At 39.7% G+C, this 21,017-nt stretch overlaps 3 non-coding genes across 3 annotated transcripts; all 3 read left to right on the top strand.

The window, feature by feature from the left end:
• Positions 1–7,337: 7,337 nt before the first annotated feature.
• LOC136221368 (small nucleolar RNA R21) lies at positions 7,338–7,415 on the top strand. Its single transcript, XR_010685134.1, has one exon. It is a non-coding gene; the product is annotated as a small nucleolar RNA R21 (small nucleolar RNA).
• A 209-nt stretch (positions 7,416–7,624) lies between these two features.
• On the top strand, positions 7,625–7,724 carry LOC136221365 (small nucleolar RNA Z161/Z228). The gene has a single exon (XR_010685131.1). It is a non-coding gene; the product is annotated as a small nucleolar RNA Z161/Z228 (small nucleolar RNA).
• A 293-nt stretch (positions 7,725–8,017) lies between these two features.
• Positions 8,018–8,118, top strand: LOC136221366 (small nucleolar RNA Z161/Z228). The gene has a single exon (XR_010685132.1). It is a non-coding gene; the product is annotated as a small nucleolar RNA Z161/Z228 (small nucleolar RNA).
• The last annotated feature ends 12,899 nt before the right edge of the window (positions 8,119–21,017 follow it).

Raw genomic sequence — 21,017 nt, 5'->3', positions numbered from 1 at the left:
CCGTTTGTTATGATGAGTCCGGGGCAGCCTATGCGGGTGTCGAGATGGCTCCTCCCCTCTTCACATCGAGGGTGCCATTTGACCCTCCCGACGCTTCGCAGACTACGAGAGAGACTTGTACAGATTATGTGGGACTATCCGGTTACCTCCGAGACCGTCTCAGCTTGCGCTGTGCCGATCACCTGGTATGTATCCTTACTTTATTTTAGTGTAGTGGAATGCATGCATGTGTGTATGATTTCTGTTCTTGCCTATGCTGCTTCGTTCTTTTGTTTTTTTTTTCACATCTGTTTTTCTTCTTTTTTTTTTTCTTTTTTAGAGCGATCTTCACGCCCATGAGCGGAGACGGAGTGAGTCGGTGCGGGAGGCCGATGCTAGGGTTGGCCAGGTGTACCAAGAGCGGAACGACCACTGGTCGGAGGTGATGCAGAGGGAGACTGCTGGACGTCTTATCATTGAGGAGAGGGCGCGTGATGAGACGATTGGACGCCTCGCTGCCGAGGAGAGGGTGCATGTTGAGACCACAGGACGCCTCGCTGCCGAGGAGAGAGCACGAGTTGCTGAGGAGAGGCTCCGAGTTACCGAGGAGACCTTATCTGCGGAGCGGGCATCACATTTGAGGGGGTTTGAGGCCTACTGGGACTTCCCTCCATATTAGGCTTATTATGTATTGCTTTGTAGTTTTCATTAGAGTTACCCCGATGTATAGCTGATGTATAGGGAGCGGGGTGGATAGCAGGTAGGCTTTTTTATTGTGAAAAGTAAGGTAGGAAATGTATAACTCATGATTCATATTACCATGCATTCAGTAGATTATGATGATTCCAATTATTCTCGTCAAATATATTCATGCCTTTATTTATTTACAAACAACAGAAATACTTAGCCTCTTATACATTGTTTTTGTAATTGCTCAAGTTATAACTACTGTTACCAGGACCCGCCTTTCGGTTTTCGGATCCTGGCGATTTTTCTCCTCTCCTTTTACTATCCCAGAATTTTCAAATGAGTGCCCTTTCGGGTTTTCACCCACTGGGATGTCCCTTATTGTTGCATAGGCCGCCCTTTGCGGGTTTTCAACCTATCGGGAATTTTTCTTTCTTCTTTTTTTTCTTACGAAAAGTATTTCTTAAGCCTATCCAGGTTGGTAGGTTCGGAGAATTCCATGCCGTCCATGGTAGTTAACTTCACCGCTCCTTTGCTTAGTATCTTCTTCACGACGAATGGCCCTTCCCAGTTAGGTTTAAACTTGCCCCTAGGGTCGGTGTGCATCACACGAATCTGTTTCATCACCAAATCTCCTTCTTTGATAGGACTGGTCTTGACCTTTTTATTGAAAGCTCGAGCCATCCTTCTTTGATATAACTGTACATGTTAACTTCTCAATTTAATGTTATTTTTCATTTTTAAATTTAAAATAGTATATGTTTCTTATCAGCTATGTATTTCTGATTCATGGCCTCATCTCTTCCTTAAAAATCGCATTCAACCCTCAACTCAACTGCTCCTCTCTTATTGAATTTTGTTAATTATTCATAATTATTCTATTTTTTTTTTGTTGAGAAACTCTTATTGAATATTATTTCACAGCTATTGAGTATCTCACGGTCCCTTTATTTTATTTGAGGTATCTGAGTAAAAGAGTTTTTTTCAGTTAAGAGTTCTCATTTTTGCCAAATCTTATCTAAGTTATTTTAGGTTAAAATTCCTTCTCTATTTCACTATTAATCCAACTCTTTCTATTATTTGGCTAGCCATGGATATTTTATAGGTTCCTCTCTATCTTCAACAGTTATGGACCCATAGGCTTCCTTCAAGTTTTCCTACGCAATTGTGGTGCAGGAGAAGGAAAGGGCAATTGGAAGGGGCCTAGATGCAAAGAGAAATTCTTTCATCTTTTATTTTGTAAGTTTCTTCTCTTTATATATGTTTTACTGCGTTTGATTGCTAGGAAAGAACATGACCATTGTGTTATCTTGATGGAAATCTATTTCATTGCTTTTTAATTACATCATCAAATTTAGATTCTGACATTTTCCCCATTTTTAGGAAACAAACATGGAAGGCCAGAATGGAAATAATATCATTAGGAGACTATTCATTTTGTTTTCCTTTTATTATTTTTTTTATTGTATTACTGATTATTTTGTTGATAATCATCTGTTGCAGCTCCTCTTCAAATGTAGATTGTACAAATGGATTTATTTAAATTGTTGTGTTATCATTATTGTGTTATCTTCCGAGGTCTTTTTTTTTTTTAAGGTTAGATCTTTTCAGATAAGAAATTTTGGTTGTTTGATTCTATTTCACTGAAATTCAAAAGATATATGGTTTTTCTTTAATGGTTTTGATGAAATGGAGTATATAAATCCGTTGGTCAGTTGTAGACACCGAGTCGGAGGACCTGTGACGAAAACCTGAAAACAAGACGGTTGAAGCGGTTGATTCCGGAAGTTTTGAAAAAAAAAACAAAAAAATAATAAGTACATAATAAGGAAGAAAAAGTTACGGCGGGTCGCTGTTGTCGATCGGATGGCTCGCGAGTGCTTAGCGGCATGGTGCGAGTGCTTAGCGGCAGCCGACGGGCGTTCGACGACAGTCGGACGCCCGCTTGACAGCACGGGGCATGCGCTCGACGTCCGTCGGACGCACGCGTCCAACCGCGAATGGCGCGCGCACGACGTCCGAGCGATGCACGAGCCCGGTGGCGCGGAGCGCGCACTCGTCGGCCACGGGGCGTGTGCGCCCGGCAGCGCGGAACGCGCGTTCGGCGGCCGCAATGCGCGGGCGCCCGGCGGTGCGGAACGCGCGCTCGACGGCCACGGGACGTGCGCGCTCGACGGCGCGAGACGCGCCCCGACGGCCGTTGGGCGAGCGCCCAACAACGTATGAATAAGACATTGGGGTCATTTTGACACTACGTAAATGATTAACAACCTATCCCTCAAAAACAATCTCATCGCAAAGCTATTTCCTAAAGCAATGTATTGGCAAGTATATATAAGACGGATGACGAAGAAAGAAGAAGAAAGAGGACCGATCCATTTCGATGGCTCCCAAAGGTCCATGATACACTTGTTCTTCCTATTGAAGCTAGTGCATCAAAAGGGGTTGTCGGTTTAAAGGTGTATGATATATTCTCAAACAAACGAGCATTGCAAGATGCACTAGGAAAATACGCAGTTAAGAACAGATTCGAATGAGGAGTATACAAGTCTAACAAGTCCATGTTTGATGTTAAATGTAAGCATGATGAGACATGTAAATGGCATGCTAGAGGTATTGTAATGCCCAATTCCGATACGTAAAAGGGAAATAAATAAAAAATATATATATTTCTGCTGCGCCTACCTTGTTTGTTTTCCTTCGACTAGTAAGACCGAAACAAAGGTCTGGTCATATTCACACTCAAACCAAAGCACACATTCTGAAAGGAAAGCAATTCAAGCCGGACATTTAGAGTAATTTGGCAAGGACTCAAGTTGAACTCATTTAGGGGTGAAATGACCCTTCGAGGCAAGGGAAATTTCATATCCCATTGAAGATACTGGGTGGAAATTCCATGGTACCTGCAGGAGGATGTGTGGCTCTTTCATTCTCGAAAGGAAGACTCACAATCATTCATTCTAGCCAGGAATGTACATAAATAGTTCCATTCATTTGACTTGAGTCAAAGGAGAAGATTGAGCACGAACATTTAAATTCATTATCCTTCCTTTAGCAGGAGTCTGTTTAAGGTTTTTTTTTTTTTGCAGGGTGGAAGTAGAGTTTTTTTAGGTTTAAAAGTAGTATTTTTCTTTTGGAGATTTTGGAGCCATTGTGAGAAACTAAAGCAAACAGATTTTAAGAAATGTAGAAAAATAGAAAGAGGAAGCACGAAACTTACATAAATGGTTAGGTAGAGGATGAAATAAAGTGTGCGATCAAAAGCTTCACTTCTTCAAAGATATAAAGGTTAAAGGAGGATGAATACTAATAGACGACATGCTCTGTAATTATTATGTCCTTTAGGTCTTCTCGAGAAACGAGATGAGGTAATAATTATGTCTACCGAAATGGTGACATCCATGCAAGCTAATGAAAATGTTAGTAGAAAGGAGTGAGCTTCCAAGATAGATAAACGGGACCATCTTCACAAAAATAAAGTAAGCAAAGCTCTAAAGAGCTTTAACATAAGCCAGATGAGACATCTGATACCGTATAGAATTAAGGCCTGAACCTGGACACATGTACCAATAAGAAGATTCAAGAATAAAGCATGACTAACGGGACCAATGGACTAGTAATAGCATCAGATTCCAAATATATACTCCTAATCCCAATTTTACATCGTAAAATACATAAAAGGGGAAAGGCACACAAAGAATGAGCCAATTAACCACTCACACGTAGAAAAGTCACTCAATGACAGATATGTTCCGGTTATCTATAAATAGCCAGTTCTAAGATATCACAAGATACGTAACCACACACTCAAACACTTTGCTTCCAAGTGTCTCTACTTTCTCTAAGCATTCCACTGGCTTAAGCATCAGAGAAGGGACGCTGACTTCGGCCCCTCTCTGACCACTTGTTTATTCCATTCAGATGTTTTGAGTTCAGCCTGATCGTATTATTCCATAGATTGACAGACATCAATTAGTATTTAAAATTCAAAGTTACAAATTAAAGGATGTAGATTTAAACATTTAACATTTAGACTATAAGGTTTAAAAGATTAGAATTTGTGATTTATAATTTAGTGGCTTAAAATTTAGGGTTTATTATAAGATATTAGATTATAGGGTTAATTAAGAAAAACTCATACGTGATTACACTAATTTGTAAATGAAATTTTGTTTTGTTTTTTTTTTGGATTAAGGTGCAAAAATACCCCTAACGTTTTGGGTCAGGAGCAATTTTACCCCTAACGTCTAAAATGGTGCAATTTTGCCCCTAACGTTTGTAGCCAAGAGCAATTTTACCCCTAACGTTGGTAATTTGGGTCAGTTTCAGACACTATTATAAAACACAGATATTTTTGTTCATTAGTTTACACCAATTGTATATCAATTCATTCTAAAAAAAAGGATTTCATATCTTTTGTAATTTAATAATAGAATTTGGGATTAATATTTATAAATTCGGTGAATTTTTTGAATTTTTTATCTAATTCGTACAAAAGACAGTATATTGTTTTTTATTTTTTTTCACATCTCAACATATGTTTATGATTTGTTACTGATAAAATGACGCACATGTGACGTGTAGATGATAAGATTCATGACCAAGAAGACAGTTTGATGAATTATTTTTGAAATTGATCCAATTTATCAACGTTAGGGGTAAAATTGCTCTTGGCTACAAACGTTAGGGGTAAAATTGCACCATTTTAGACGTTAGGGGTAAAATTGCTTCTTACCCAAAACGTTAGGGGTATTTTTGCACCTTAGCCTTTTTTTTTTTTTTGCTTATAGGAAAACTGTGGATGTTGTCGTTAGCAAATGGAGATTTTTTTTATTAACATCATAAAAAGCCAAAAATCTTCTATTTACCAACTGTGACAATCACAATCATTCTTTTAATATAAAAATTACAAAATCGAAAATATTTTATTTGCTAACTACGACAATCATAGTCATTCTTTTAATAAAAAATCACAAAACTTCATTTGCAAATCAGTATAATTATTTTTATTTAAGGTATATTATGTTTGCAAACTAGACATGTTCACCGACCCGTTATCCCGCCCAATCTGTCTAGATCTGCCTTTTATGGATTGAGTTTGGACATACATTTTGAGTAGTTGGTTCGGTCCGGTCCAAGCCCGAACATAAAATGGATTGAGCTTGAGATTTGTCTGAACGGCCCAAAACTCATGTATTTATTTATAACTATAATTAAGTTAAATTATAAGTTAATAAATTAATAAGGTCCAAAACACTTAATGAGTTTAATAAATAATTTATTAAGTTTTACTTCGAGTTTGAGAAAGAAATGATTCTGGTGTCTATATTTGTACCATTAGAATACGATTAGGAATTCTCATTTTTAAATTTGATTTGGTTGAATTATAAATGTATATGTAATTATATAGTTATATTATATTTACAGAAGTGACGTTTTTAATTTTTTTATATTATATAATTAACATTAAATTTTTAAAAAAATTTGGATAGACTAGACTGGGTTTAGGATTTAGGTTTTGTGATCGTGCTGGACCTGGTCTGAATCTGAATTTTAAAAAGATGCAGGTTAGATTGAACCTCAATAGAGAATTTTAAGGGAAAATTACACAGAAATTCATCTTTGAAAAACTATTTACAACTATATCAAATCATAATTTTGGATTATGTCAAACTAGTAAAATCAGTACTTTTAATATATTTTAAAGATTAGAATTTATAAATTAAAAGTCTATAATATATTTTCTAGGTTTATGATTTATGAATTGAAGTCTAGAATCTTTAAATTATGGATTAAAATCATAATATATAAAGAATAATGACATATTAAGAATTAAGTTTGGTGATATGACTTAGTTGTAATTTTGTACTTAATTATGATATTCATGTATTTGACCCAAATTTTAATGTGTAATCCGATAAAGTCCGATCCGAGTCTGGGCCAGCCCAACCCATAAACATGTCTGTTGCAAACTTAAAAAAATAGACTATATTTAGGGTTGGCCTAAACCTAATCGAGCAATTTTCTCGTAGGACTAAAATGTAAATTTCTGCAGTACTCAGCTGTATATATGTTATGAAATTAACCTAAACTCGGGCACAGCCGTCTCTCCCTTCCAAAGCTCATAGAAAGCGCCAGTGAGGCGGTGGCGGTGAGTTTGCTATTCGCCAATCCATTTTCAATTGATTTTTTTGTTCGTCGTGTTTAGATAAAAATAGGGCTGGATTCAATAGGGGAGAGCAGTATCAATTCGTGGTTCTCAAAATGCCGGTGGGTTTTCTACCGGATGCCCTGCATTTCCAGCCCTAGAAATTAAAATCAATGGCATCATAGTACAGATTTTGTGCTTGATTGATAGGTATTGCTGAAAGTTACGATTCTGGTTCTTTTCCAGATCTCTCTTTACGGGTACCTTATCTTCCTCTTTTCACAAATCCGCCTCCAAACGCCATTACATTTACCTGTTCTTCAAAACGAATTTTTATTTTCTTTGATTATTTCCGATGAGGATAAGCTTTGGGCCATGGGATGCAACAACGATATGTTTGCGCACCATGTAGACCACATGGGTTGTTGATTGCCATGAGGAATGTGCCAAAATGCTAATCTGAGACAACTTCATGGTATCTGTTTTACTTTTGCACTCTTTCTATTTGTGAACTACTGAGTTGCATCCCTGTGATGATTGATTATTGTGTAAAAAAGTAGTGGACTGATCTCCATTGATGACTAACCAATTCTGAGGGATGCATCTATACCTGTTTTGTTCATGCTCACTATTTTTTGAACTTCTATTTTGTAGTTTGTCAGTGGTTTCAAAGCCTAGAAACCTCCTGCGTTTTCCTTAAACATCATGGTCAAGAATCTCTTTCTACAAATGTAATCCATGTTTAGATTTCTAGGTGCGGAGGAATTAAAATGCTAGTACATGTTCGGAATGTTGTATGTGCAGAGATTGAAATCAAGTGATGAAATTGGATTTTAAATTTCTCACGACGGTCATCTGAGACACTCTTGCAGTGACTATGTTGACTCAATAATCCAATTTTCTGATGGTTCCGTTTCTTCTTAAGAAAAAGAAAATCAACTATGACCATGTTTGAGTATGTTCTCAATCAGATTCATTGTTTCATGTTTGTTGAGTCTGTTAAAGGAAGGAACAAGCTTGTGGAATCCATGGCACATACAGCATGCTATATTTGGTCTCTCATTAACCAGATCTGCTCTGAGATTGCCTAAACATTTTTGTTGGCCAACAGATTCATGTTATCTGCCCAATTGAAAATTAGTACTGAAAATTTCTATGTTTGTGCTACTCTATGCACAGACAGTTTAGTATATCCAGAAATTGAAATCAAGTGATGATTTTGGATTCAAAATTTCTCATGACGGTCATCTGAGACACTTTTGTAGTGACAATGTTGATTAAACAATCCAATTCTTCTGATGGTTTCTTCTTTGCTGGAAGAAAAGGAAATTAACTATGATTAGTTAGGTATCTTAGTAAAAATTTGTTAGTTTTTGAGTTGGTTCTCATATTCATTACTTGAGTTTCTATTTTTCACGTTGTATAAGTTTTGATCAAACTATCCTGAGATGAATGAATTTCCACTTCTGCTGACTAGTAAGATAGGTAAGTCAGACTGTAATAGACTTGATGCTCAAAATATGGATGAAATATGTTGCTGGCAATGCCATTTATGTGTACTACTTTTACATTTGATGTATGTTATACTATTGCCATGTCTATTTGAAGTTCATTCATGTGAGATTAAAATATTACAGATTGTTACTACTGAAAAGCAGCAAAGAAACCAAAGCAATTTTCATTAAGTAGTTTTGGGAATTCTATGTAGGAAGCTGAGTACTGCACCAATTGCAAATGTACATGTTAAGAGTTAGCTTTTTGAATTTTGTTAGTGTCTCACCGGTTTTCTACAAAGTTTTTGCATTTGGTTGTTATTTCAATAAGTAAGTTTAGGGAGCTGAGGGGACATTTGCAAAGTTCAATGAATCTACTTTTATGGATAAGTTTATGGAGCTTGTGATACGAAATAAGTAAGTTTAGGGAGATAGTGAGATATTAACAAGGTGGAGGAAGTCAATTTATTTTTATGGATAAGTTTAGGGAACTTGTGATGTATTAGGCCATTACAAATTTAATACAATGGTAGTAAACATACAATTATATTATCTCTAAGGTCTAAAATATTTAATATCTCTAAATATAACAGATAAAATTTAATATCTCTAAATATAACAGATAAAGTAAACAAAGTACAGTAAACTTAAGGAAACATTTATGTCCTTATTTCTATGCAGTACAAAGGATGAGTTAACAGTTAACTAAATGTGGCCGTTTAAGTGGTTAGGGTATTCCCATTCCTTAAGAAACTTTGGGGTGTGAACATTTCTTTGGTAGAAAGTTATTATTGTAGTCAACACTTAGATACATTATGGGTTTCACTGTAAAAACGAGAACAAATAAACCTTAAAGATTATTTTATATCATTCTCATGCCATGAAGAGAATCCAAATCCTCAACTAAAACATATTTAAGGAACCCTACAAAGAAAAGTTGCCCAACAATCAATGTTATCAGAACCGGATCGGACATCATATTGGATTGATGATTGAGTCATGGATCATTTGATCGGATCAGATAGTTCAGATTGGTCGAACCGGATGATGTAATAAATAAATAATATTTATATATATTAATATATATAATTAATTTAAAATTATTTTTAGGGTAATTAATTTATTAGTCCCTATATTTTGATAAAATACATTGTTTAGTCTATGTATTTTCAAAAACACATGGTAAGGTTCCTAACATTTTTCTCAGTGCATAGTTTAGTCTGTCCGTTTAGATTTTTTACCGTTTATGACTTCGGAAATGACTATATTACCCTTTACTATTTACCTTCAAACTTGAGAAGAGGAAATCTAATTTAGAAGAAAAAACTATTTGTATGGAGAACAAGAAAAAGAACAGACCCAATGCTTACGAATTTGAACGATTAAGAAGAAAATCAAAAAGAAGAACATTCAAAGTTGATTTCAAATGCATTAGAGTTTAAAGGAAATGAAAATAAAGGAAAAGAAGAATGCAAATCCAAATTGACTAAGGGTCTGTTCTTTATGACTGAAAAAAACTGAACTGACCTGAACTGAATTATACTGAAACTGAAATAATAATAATATAATCCTTTAAAAATAGCAATAATTAAAATACAAATTTGATAAAATTAATAATGGCTATGTAAAGCTCATGAACCCTAATGGCGGCGGCGACTTGCCCTCCTCGGTGACGGTGGCGGCCTATTTATCCATCCTCACACTTGTGTTGAGGCCATTGTTTTCTGCTTCGTGGTGAGCAGCTCCTCATTCTCCTGGTGTACTATGGAGAATACTTTTGAAAAACTAGCTCTGGACCCAGAGGAAGAAGAAGAATTAGCCCTTGCGCAAGATCATGTTGGGGATGAGTCTAGTGTCATAGAATTCTGCCTGGTGGGTCGCTTCCTATCGGATCGACCTATCAAGCTCACTATTATGAAGCATAGGATGGCGGGTATCTGGCGTCCAGGGAAGGGACTCAGCATCTGTGAGCTAGGGCATGGCCTGTTTATGTTTCAACTTTTCCATGCTATTGACCTTAAGCGTATCTTGGATGGCGGGCCATGGACATTCGATGGTCATTTACTGATCATGCACCATTTACAGCAGGAGGATGTCCCAACCACGGTCCCGCTATTCCAATTGCCTATTTGGGTGCAGGTCCATGATATCCCGATTGGCTTTATGTCATTATCCGTAGGTAAACTGCTGGGTCAGTTCATTGGCACTTTTGTGAAGGAAAATAAGGCTAAGGTATAGCAGCGGAAATATAAAAATTTTAGCCTACTTCCTTTTAACCATAAGATCCGTTAATCGTTATTTCATATAAAGAGGGATAAGAAGAAATACCTTTTGAAGAACAATCTACCGTTGCAAACGAAGTGCCCACAACTTCAAAAGAGATGGAAACTGTTTACCAATCTGCCCCTATCCGAAACAGACCTTCCAGACCTCCAAACGACAATCCCTTCGGTGGAAATGTGGAAGAATATGTCTAGAAGCTACTGTCCAAATATCGCGACGATCCGACGGTTCAATCTCCAGGAATCCGTGAAATAGTGAACTGACCTGATGTAGGTGAAGAAAAACGAATTTCTCCCATTTGTTTGTTTTTCCTTCTTTCATGAACACAGTGAGATTAAGTTAGAATCAACCGTATGAGATGCAACCAAAATAGATTGCCTCTAATTAACCAACACAAGATCAAAGAGAAAGAAAGATAGATGAAATTAATCGATCGATGGAAGCCGTATGAATTCTTATCCACGAACTGGGGGAGTCGAATTCTCTTTCTCTCTCTAGCTAGAGATTTCGAAAATCACAAAGGGGAAAGTATATAGCTTAGTCGAAATTCATGTAGTAGGGGGTATATATAATAACTTGTATCTAAACCCTAGTTAGATAGGAATAGGTTACTTAATAGGAATTCAATTCGGAATAGGATTCCCAATTATTATCTTATAATATATCTAGGATAATAATAAATAACCTAATTGGATAATAATAGGAGTATATTAATCTAATTAAAACTCTCAACTTAATTATCTCTTAATTAATTTAATTCACAAACCTAATCAAATTAGGATTAATGGAATTAAAATAATTCCTTATTTATTATATATAAATTTCGGCCCCCCTCTATTTAAATGGGCCTTACTGGGCTCAATTGGGCTTCCATCTATTAATGACATCCATCTCTCTTTTGGTTCCAAGTCTTATGTGTGATCCATTAGGTTCTTACTACTTCTGGCCGTATGCAACTATTAAATTAATTTCTTCAAGAATTATATTTAATCCTTGCATAACAGAATGATGTACTGAGTATGTTATTGGCAAGTCTGTAATCATTCCCCCAGAGTCCGTATTAGTTACAGTATAATTCGATCCTTTATCAACTACATCCTTGAACTGAATCTTATGACTATGGGTGATGTCAAGTCACATATAGCGAGACGTTCGTTTTACTTGTATAGGCCGAGTCAACTCAAATAGATAGGTTAAGTGAAATCTGTATTTCTTACTCTTAAGCTATCACCTTGCAAGGATTTAGAGTCGAGTCTTCCACAAGCGATCCTTGGATGTATCTCCCATTAATCGGGAGTGATAAATGATCAATCCAATGTATAACTACCCTGAAATTACCTCCTGTGATACCCAACCTTTGCAGTTCACACCCCAGAGTCATCTCTGTTAAGGATCGTGGGACCGCAAGATCAAAGTCTCACATTCAGTAATTCAGGATGACCAATTAACATTCCTTTGAATCTGAGGATTAGTTATACCTATTAATACCAATGAGATGAACAAGTGACAAGGATGAATCTACTCATCCTGTTATCTCAAATCGGATCCCCAATCCTAATGAACGACGTTTCATCGGATCTATGTAACTGTCCAGATATCTATATATATGAAGCTTGTGAGATCAGCTTTCTGTCGGACAGAAGACATTGTTACATACAAGTCTCAACCGTGATATATCAATCCTAAACATATCACTTGACTTGGGGTGGTTTTAAGTTTATTAGTTTATTATAAAGTTTTGTCTCACTTCATGCTTGTATGAACACTTTATAATCACTTTAAACAAACTTACGGATTTCCTTTTATTAGACTTTATTTAGTGCTTAAAAGGGATTGCCTTTATATATAGTTATAAAACATATATCTCATTAAAACAAATGATATAAAGAACAATTCATTTACATTAAGTTTGTATCCTGAAACAATTGTCTATAGGACACTAAACCCCAACATTTTGCTGATTACGATTCCAAGAATAACGCTGGTAGTTGGAAGAGCTATATGCGAATCCGAGTCTCCCTGGATGTTAGTCTTCCCTTGAAGCGCTGGAAGAAAATCAAGCTCCCATCTGGAGCCTGTCATGTGGTACAGTTTAAATATGAAGTGCCTATCTCTGCTCACATTTGCTAGCTGTGTGGTATCCTGGGTCACAGTGACTCCCATTGTCCCCAACACTTCGACCTGGCTGAAGCAGAGCCTGCATTACAATGGGGCAAGTGGATTAGGGTGGTAGACAGGAGACATCCTATGGGGGGTGGGGAGAAATGGCTCCGAGAGGAAAAGGCGGGACACTTCACGTCGGGACCGTCCAGTGCTACAAAAGAGAACAGTGAGCCAATGCAAGCAGCAGGAATGCACAGTTGTAACAATATGATCAGAGGGGGTAGCGGGGTAGCCGTGTTTGTTCAGAAAGATAAGGTGGTACCGGAAAGGGTTGTGCTACAGGAACTCGCAGTACCGGGGAGCTTGGGCGGGGAAGATGATGTTGAGATGACTCTGTTGGAAGAAAAGAAGCGGAAGCGGGTTGCTTTGATTGGGGGGCAGGAGCAATCAGATCCATTAAACTCAGTATCGGCCGGGCTCGGAGAGGAGCCCCGCCGGGAGCTATGATAGGCGTTTCGTGGAATTGTCGGGGACTTGGCAACCCCCGTGCATGTGCTGCTTTGAAGAAGCTTGCCAAATCGAGAAAACCTTCCTTTATTTTTCTTATGGAAACATTGGTTCATTCGAATAAAATAGAATTGTTAAAGCATAGCTTGGGTTACCAGAATTGTTTTGTTGTTGATTGTGAAGGCCGGAGTGGTGGCCTTGCCCTATTATGGGATAATAAAATTTCAGTTTCCATTTTGTCTTTTTCTTCTTCGCATATTGATTTCTCTATTGTTGAGGCCGAAGGATATACTTGGCGCTGCACTGGCTTTTATGGCCAACCTGACAGAAGGAATAGAACCTTGTCATGGAATCTTCTAAGGGAATTGAAAGGGCGCTTGATAGGGGTCAAAAACCCCCATCTTTGGGTACGGTTTTAGAACGGTTTTTAGCGTTATTTAGTTAATAAGCGAGCAATTCTCGCATTTAAATGCTTTTGTGTGAGTTAGTTAGAAATTGGAAATGTTTTATTTACTTTTCGTTGTTCAGGCTCGTTTTATGATCAATTTAGGCAAATACGGCCAAAATGGCATGCATATTATAATTCCATTATCTTTTGAAGCTAATTGATCCGTCAAAAGTCGCACCAAACGAAGCGTTTGCTCAAAATAAGCGATTGGCGGGTCAATTTAGCCTTTGGACTAATGTTGTTTGGAGTTTATGTGTGTGTGCAGGTTAAAACATGATCAATTTCAGGCAAAAATCGTGTCTCGGGGACCCCCGGCAGTCGCTCGGCGAATTGAGCATCGGTGAGCAGCCCAGGCGCTGCTCGACGAGCTGCCCAAGCACCACGCAGGCACTGCCCAAGCACAGTGCCTGCTCGCCGAGCAGGGCCCCAGAGGCCTGCTCGCCGAGCAGGTAGTGCCTGCTCGCGACGAGCAGTGCCTGCTCGCCTAGCAGCTCGCCCTACTCGGCGAGCAGACCTGCGGGAATTGGTCAAAAAGACCAATTCCGCTCCCACGACGCCACGATGGACCCCACGACTTCCTACCTGCATAAGGACACGAATTAGGTCATCAAAAGGGCCCGAGCCACGCCTATAAATAGGATTATTCCAATGTAATTAAGCATCTTTTATCTTTGTAATTTTCTTAGCTTTTCATCTTAAGAAATCCTCTCCACCTCCTCCATATCCTTCAAACCTCCATTGAAGACACCTCCGAAGCTCCGTTCACCGAGGATTGCTCAAGCTCCATCCTTAAGTCCTAGGAAGACGCCTGCATTGGTAGACAGGTTCCCTGAAAGGGATTTTTCTTCTTTTATATTCTGTCTAGCCTCTGATACATGTTATGAATCCTAGGCTCATTGTAACTTCGTGACAATACTTTCATCTTTGATATATATTATAGTTCTTGTTCATTCAATTGTTTTAATGCTTTAATCTTTGTCTTACGCTTTGTCTGATTGGTTTAACTCATTCGATAATCCCAAAATCAAGTTGGCACATATTGCGAACTGAATCTGACCTAGTCAGTGCCTATAGGATTGACGACCCTATAGAAGATTAAGCCCAAATTGCTGAGCGTTAGAGCTAGTTTCGGCCCAAATTGCTAAAATCATTACTTAGGTAGATAACTTAAGAATTGAAGGCATGTGATGTTAAACTTGAGTTTGGGGAGAACTAGTAAACACAAAATTGAAACCCAAAGAATTGTGAGTTGAATTTGAACCCAAGAGCGAACATCAAAAAGCTCTTTTTCTTGACATTTTTGTGTGAATGTTTTGACTTGTGGAAAGATTACAGATTTTGCACCTAATACTGTGTTGAATCTACATGCAATGATTTGAGATGATAAACGATGAATCAGACTCATTAGAATTAACCCTTTTCTTTACCTTATTTTCTCTTTTTTATCCACTCTAGGAAGCCCCTTTGAGCCTATATTTTTGTAGTTTATAGATTTTTCTTTCATTCTATCCCAATTTTTGCAAACCATCACTTGGTTTGCTACTTAACCCAAAGTTTTTGCAAAGCTCACATCGAGCCTTTGTCAATTCTAGCGCTTTATCTTTGTTTATGGCATCATAGTAGCAAGCCAAAAGGCTAAGAAGTGAATGAGCATCACTATCCCAAAAAAAAAGAAAAAAAAAGGGAAAACAGAAAACAGAAAAAGAAAAGAAAAGAAGAGAGACGAACAAAAAGGGAAGAACTTCATTCCCCAGTTCTTAAAATCAAAACGTCTCAAGAAAACATCCTAACAAGAGAGTAATGAATGAATAAAAAGCTCAGTCACTTCATATTTGCTAAAGCCATTTGAACTGTGTTTTTCTAGCGCTAGAACTATTAACCCTTGTTGTACCTTTAACCCTCTAACCACATTACAACCCCAATTCGAGGCTGTTTTTGATATCATCGGAGTCATATAGCATAGTAGAGGAACTCGGATGAACGTGAAAAATCAACGTAATCCTAAGCAAGAACATAAGCCGAGAGTAAACACTTTAGCCACCGAAAATTGTGTGAAATGAGTGAACTACCTATGGTGAGGTGTTTTACTTAGCGATCCCCTCAAGCTCGTTTAATTGAACATGTGTCCTTTTTCTTAAAACATATGACCTATGATAATTGAAATGCGGCTTTTGGATATCGTGTCTCTACTTTGTATTTCCGAATGCATGTAATTACAGATCCTCGAAATTGTGTCAAGCACCTAGTCAAACCGGGAGGTTTTCTAGCTTGCTTGTGATTGCGGGTTTAGTTTTTTAGTTTACTTGGGGACAAGTAAAATTTTAAGTGCGAGGAGGTTTGATAAGGGTCAAAAACCCCTATCTTTGGGTACGGTTTTAGAACGGTTTTTAGCGTTATTTAGTTAATAAGCGAGCAATTCTCGCATTTAAATGTTTTTGTGTGAGTTAGTTAGAAATTGGAAATGTTTTATTTACTTTTCGTTGTTCAGGCTCGTTTTATGATCAATTTAGGCAAATACAGCCAAAATGGCATGCATATTATAATTCCGTTATCTTTTGAAGCTAATTGATCCGTCAAAAGTCGCACCAAACGAAGCGTTTGCTCAAAATAAGCGATTGGCGGGTCAATTTAGCCTTTGGACTAATGTTGTTTGGAGTTTATGTGTGTGTGCAGGTTAAAACATGATCAATTTCAGGCAAAAATCGTGTCTCGGGGACCCCCGGCAGTCGCTCGGCGAATTGAGCATCGGTGAGCAGCCCAGGCACTGCCCCAGGCACCGCCCAGGGACCGCCCAGGCACTGCCCAGGCACCGCCTAGGCACTGTGCCTGCTCGCGACGAGCAGTGCCTGCTCGGCGAGCAGACCTGCGAGAATTGGTCAAAAAGACCAATTCCGCCCCCACGACGCCACGATGGACCCCACGACTTCCTACCTGCATAAGGACACGAATTAGGTCATCAAAAGGGCCCGAGCCACGCCTATAAATAGGATTTTTCCAATGTAATTAGGCATCTTTTATCTTTGTAATTTTCTTAGCTTTTCATCTTAAGAAATCCTCTCCACCTCCTCCATATCCTTCAAACCTCCATTGAAGACACCTCCGAAGCTCCGTTCACCGAGGATTGCTCAAGCTCCATCCTTAAGTCCTAGGAAGACGCCTGCATTGGTAGACAGGTTCCCTAAAAGGGATTTTTCTTCTTTTATATTCTGTCTAGCCTCTGATACATGTTATGAATCCTAGGCTCATTGTAACTTCGTGACAATACTTTCATCTTTGATATATATTATAGTTCTTGTTCATTCAATTGTTTTAATGCTTTAATCTTTGTCTTACGCTTTGTCTGATTAGTTTAACTCATTCGATAATCCCAAAATCAAGTTGGCACATATTGCGAGCTGAATCTGACCTAGTCAGTGCCTATAGGATTGACGACCCTATAGAAGATTAAGCCCAAATTGCTGAGCCTTAGAGCTAGTTTCGGCCTTACAAGGGAATCACGAACTAGGGACTTTAGGAGGATAGGCCGGGTTAATCGCCTCGGACACAAGTGACTTAGGTTTTAATTCAATTGCTTAAACAATCTATTTTCATTATCATCGTATCCCTTCATGTTCCTTCGGATAATTGCATTGGTAAAAGATCACTTAGGAGTAGTTTAACTTAATTAAGGGTAGAGTAACTTAATTAGGCGTTTAGTTAGAATCAGATAACTTGGTTAGGAATAGCATAATTCAACCTAGGAGTAGATTAACTTAGAAAAACCAACTCAAAACCCCCTAAGCCTAGATAACACCTGAAACCAAGTAACTCGATACTTGCAGAAATAAATCCTGTGGACGATAACCTGGACTTAACCAGAAATTTATTACTTGATAACGACGGGGTACACTTATCCCTTAGTGAGTCTCGCGGTACGAACGCCGTGAGGCACATCAGCGCTCCCCACTTCCGAGGTGTGTTATAGGAGATTGCAATGATCTCTTGTTTATGTCCGATAAGAGAGGTGGTGCCCCCCACCTAGAATGGATGTATAGGGGTTTTCGTGAAGCTGTGTCCGATTGTGAATTAGTGGACCTGTCGCTGCAAGGCTACGGGTTTACTTGGGAGAGGGGAAGAGGCACAGATGCATTTGTGGAGGAACGCCTTGACCGTTGTCTAGTCTCCCAGAAATGGCTTGATAGTTTCCTACATGCGTAGCTACAATGTCTGTTTGCAAGTGTGTCGAATCACCACCCGCTTGAGCTTCGTGTTTCAGTTAATCGGAATGAGTATAGGCAATATGTGTTCCGGATTGAGAAAGGGTGGTTGAAAGAGGCAGAGTTTGATCAGATGGTTCGGAATCAGTGGCAGCAGACAGGTCACCTGCGTTTTTGCGATAGGTTGATGGGAAGCGCAAAGGAGATGGAGGCCTAGGGTCGTGATTATAAACGCAGGTTTACAAAAGGAATTGACAGGTGCCAGAAACGCCTTGAGAGGTTGATGCGGGATGCAGATATGCATGGGTCGGCGGAAGTAACGACGGTCAGAGTAGAACTAAATCTGAGATTAATGCAAGAGGAGGATTATTGGAGGGTGCGTTCTAAAAGTCTGTGGTTGCAGGACGGAGATCGTAACACTAAATACTTCCATTCCGTTGCCTCTTCGCGGCACCGGCGTAAATTGATCCTGAAGCTCCGACGTGAGGATGGTTCCTGGGCTGAAAACCAGACAGAATTACAACGGACTGTAACTAAATATTTTTTGAACCTGTTTGCAGATAATGAGCCGCCTTAGCCTGGAGGGATCGAGTTTCTACAGGAAAGGGTTACTGCGGATATGAATGATGTGCTGATAGCTCCCTTCACCATTGATGAGTTTAAGAAAGCGACCTTTGACATGCACCCTGACAAGGCTCTAGGGCCTGACGGCCTGAGCCCGACATTTTTTCAACAATTCTAGCAGTCGATTGGGGATGATTTATTTGCTAGCTGCCCGACTTGGCTTGAGGCGGGTGCTTTCCCTAACTATCTGTTTCATACGGATGTGGTATTGATCCTAAAAGTGGAGACACCTAAGACTATACGGGACCTGCGGCCCATCTCCTTGTGCAATGTGATATACAAAATTATGGCCAAAGTGCTTGCCAACAGATTGAAAGGTCTACTGCCAGGTATTATTTCCCCTTGCCAGTCGGCTTTTGTCCCGGCCCGCTCAATATCAGACAATGTAATTGTTGCCTTCGAGCTTATACACTCTATGAAACGAAAAGTGAAGGGCAAACAAGGGGATGTAGCCTTTAAAACTGATATCAGCAAGGCTTATGATAGGATCAAATGGTCGTATCTGCAGAACATAATGACTCGGCTGGGCTTTCATCAGAGATTCATTAATTGGATCATGCTGTGTGTCTCCTCTGTTCAATACCAAATGATTCTGAATAATAACAAGGTAGGCCCTATTACCCCAAGCCGAGGCCTGCGACAAGGGGACCCTCTATCCCCGTATTTATTCATCCTTTGCGCTGAGGGCCTTACGGCACTACTACAACAAACTGAGACTGAGGGTACCATTCATGGCAGCCGTGTGAGCAGGTATGCACCCAGGGTATCCCACCTCCTATTTGCTGATGATAGCTTCCTGTTTTTCAAGGCTTCTCGAGAAGAAGCTGAAAGGATTAAGTCAATCTTGTTTAAATATGAACAATTGTCAGGACAATCGGTGAATCTACAGAAATCCGACATCTTTTTCAGCGCTAATGTCAACACGGCTGTCCGAACCAAAATACAAGAGATTCTGGAGGTCCACAGCCCACCGAATACTGGCCGCTACCTCGGGTTACCCTCTCTAATTGGGCGTCAGAAACGCGCGGTTTTTAGCTATCTACGGGAACGGCTGTGGCGGCGGCTCGACTCCTGGCATGGAAAATTCCTATTACAAGCAGGTAGAGAGGTTCTGATTAAGACAGTGGCACAGGCGATACCCACATACTACATGAGTATCTTCTTGCTACCAGTGTCACTTTGTGAGGAACTCCAACGTATGCTGAATGCATTCTGGTAGGGTTCATCAGGAACTAAAAGACGGATTCACTGGGCAAGTTGGCCCCGTTTGTGCATAAGGAAGGAAGATGGAGGCTTGGGCTTTCGACACCTTGAATCATTCAACATCGCACTACTTGGTAAGCAAGCATGGAACCTTATATCCAACTCGTCTACTCTGGCCAGCAGAATTATCAAAGCTAAATTTCCACGAAAGGACATTTTGGACGGCTACGTTGGGACACAACCCGAGCCTAGTTTGGCGGAGTATGTTGGAAACAAGATCAGTGCTTGCAGAAGGGTGTCAGTGGCGGGTGGGAAATGGCATAACAATCAACGTTTGGGACTCTCCATGTATTCCGAATTGCCCTGGATTCAAGCCTAGAACGCCGAAGTCTGAACTAGTGGCGCGGCTAGTTGTTGCTGACCTTAAAACGATCGAAGGGGCCGAATGGGATGTTGAGCGCTTGGAATCCGTTTTCCAACCGGAAGATGTGAATGATATCTTAGCCCTTTCGGTCGGACTCGATGAGGATGATGATCTACTCATTTGGCACTTCGAATCTCATGCGAACTACTCGGTACGTTCGGCTTACAGAATAGCTTTTGCACAAGCTTTGCCTGATGGTTCAGCAGGTGACACTGGGGGGTGGGCTCGTATTTGGAATTTGTGCATTGCGCCAAAGGTTAAGGCGTTTATTTGGCGAGCTTGCAACGACTTCATTCCGAGCCGCGAGCGATTAAGTCTAAAAGGTATCCCCGTAGAGAATGTCTGTGCAATTTATCATGACAGTGGTGAGCATAGCCTACACCTGTTTGTGGATTGCTGGTTCGCGTCGGAATGCTGGCGGGTGGCTGATATGGATGTCAGGCTTGTGCCGGTGGAGGATTTTGTTCCATGGTTCTCGGCTTTGTTGGATTGGTTAAATTCAAACACTGAACGCGAGAAATGTTGCATGTTGATCTGGTATATATGGTGTCAGCGGAACCTCTAGGTCTGGGATCAAAAACTTGCATCGCATGCTGTCTGTGTAACACGCGCTTGGGAGATCCTGTCGACGTTCCAAAGCAGTAGATGTTCTGCACACGTCGTAACTGGCCCAAGACGAAATTCGGTGCAACAGATATGGGTGGCGCCTGCCCAAGGAAATCTGAAGCTAAATATTGATGCCTCTGTGGATAGTGCGAACAAGAGAGTGGGGATGGGAGCTATCATTCGGGATGATATGGGCAGCGTATTGTTGTGCTGGACCCGTACATTCTCAGGAGCTTGGTTCGTGCTGTTAGCAGAGGCAATGTGCTTAAAAGAAGCACTGGGGTGGATTAAGGAGCAACAGCTCGACCGGATCCTC

The sequence above is a fragment of the Euphorbia lathyris genome, chromosome 2 (genome assembly GCF_963576675.1).
Source record: "Euphorbia lathyris chromosome 2, ddEupLath1.1, whole genome shotgun sequence".
NCBI lineage: Eukaryota > Viridiplantae > Streptophyta > Magnoliopsida > Malpighiales > Euphorbiaceae > Euphorbia > Euphorbia lathyris.
The sequence above is the reverse complement of the archived record's forward strand: the minus strand, read 5'-3'. Positions and strand labels throughout refer to the sequence as shown.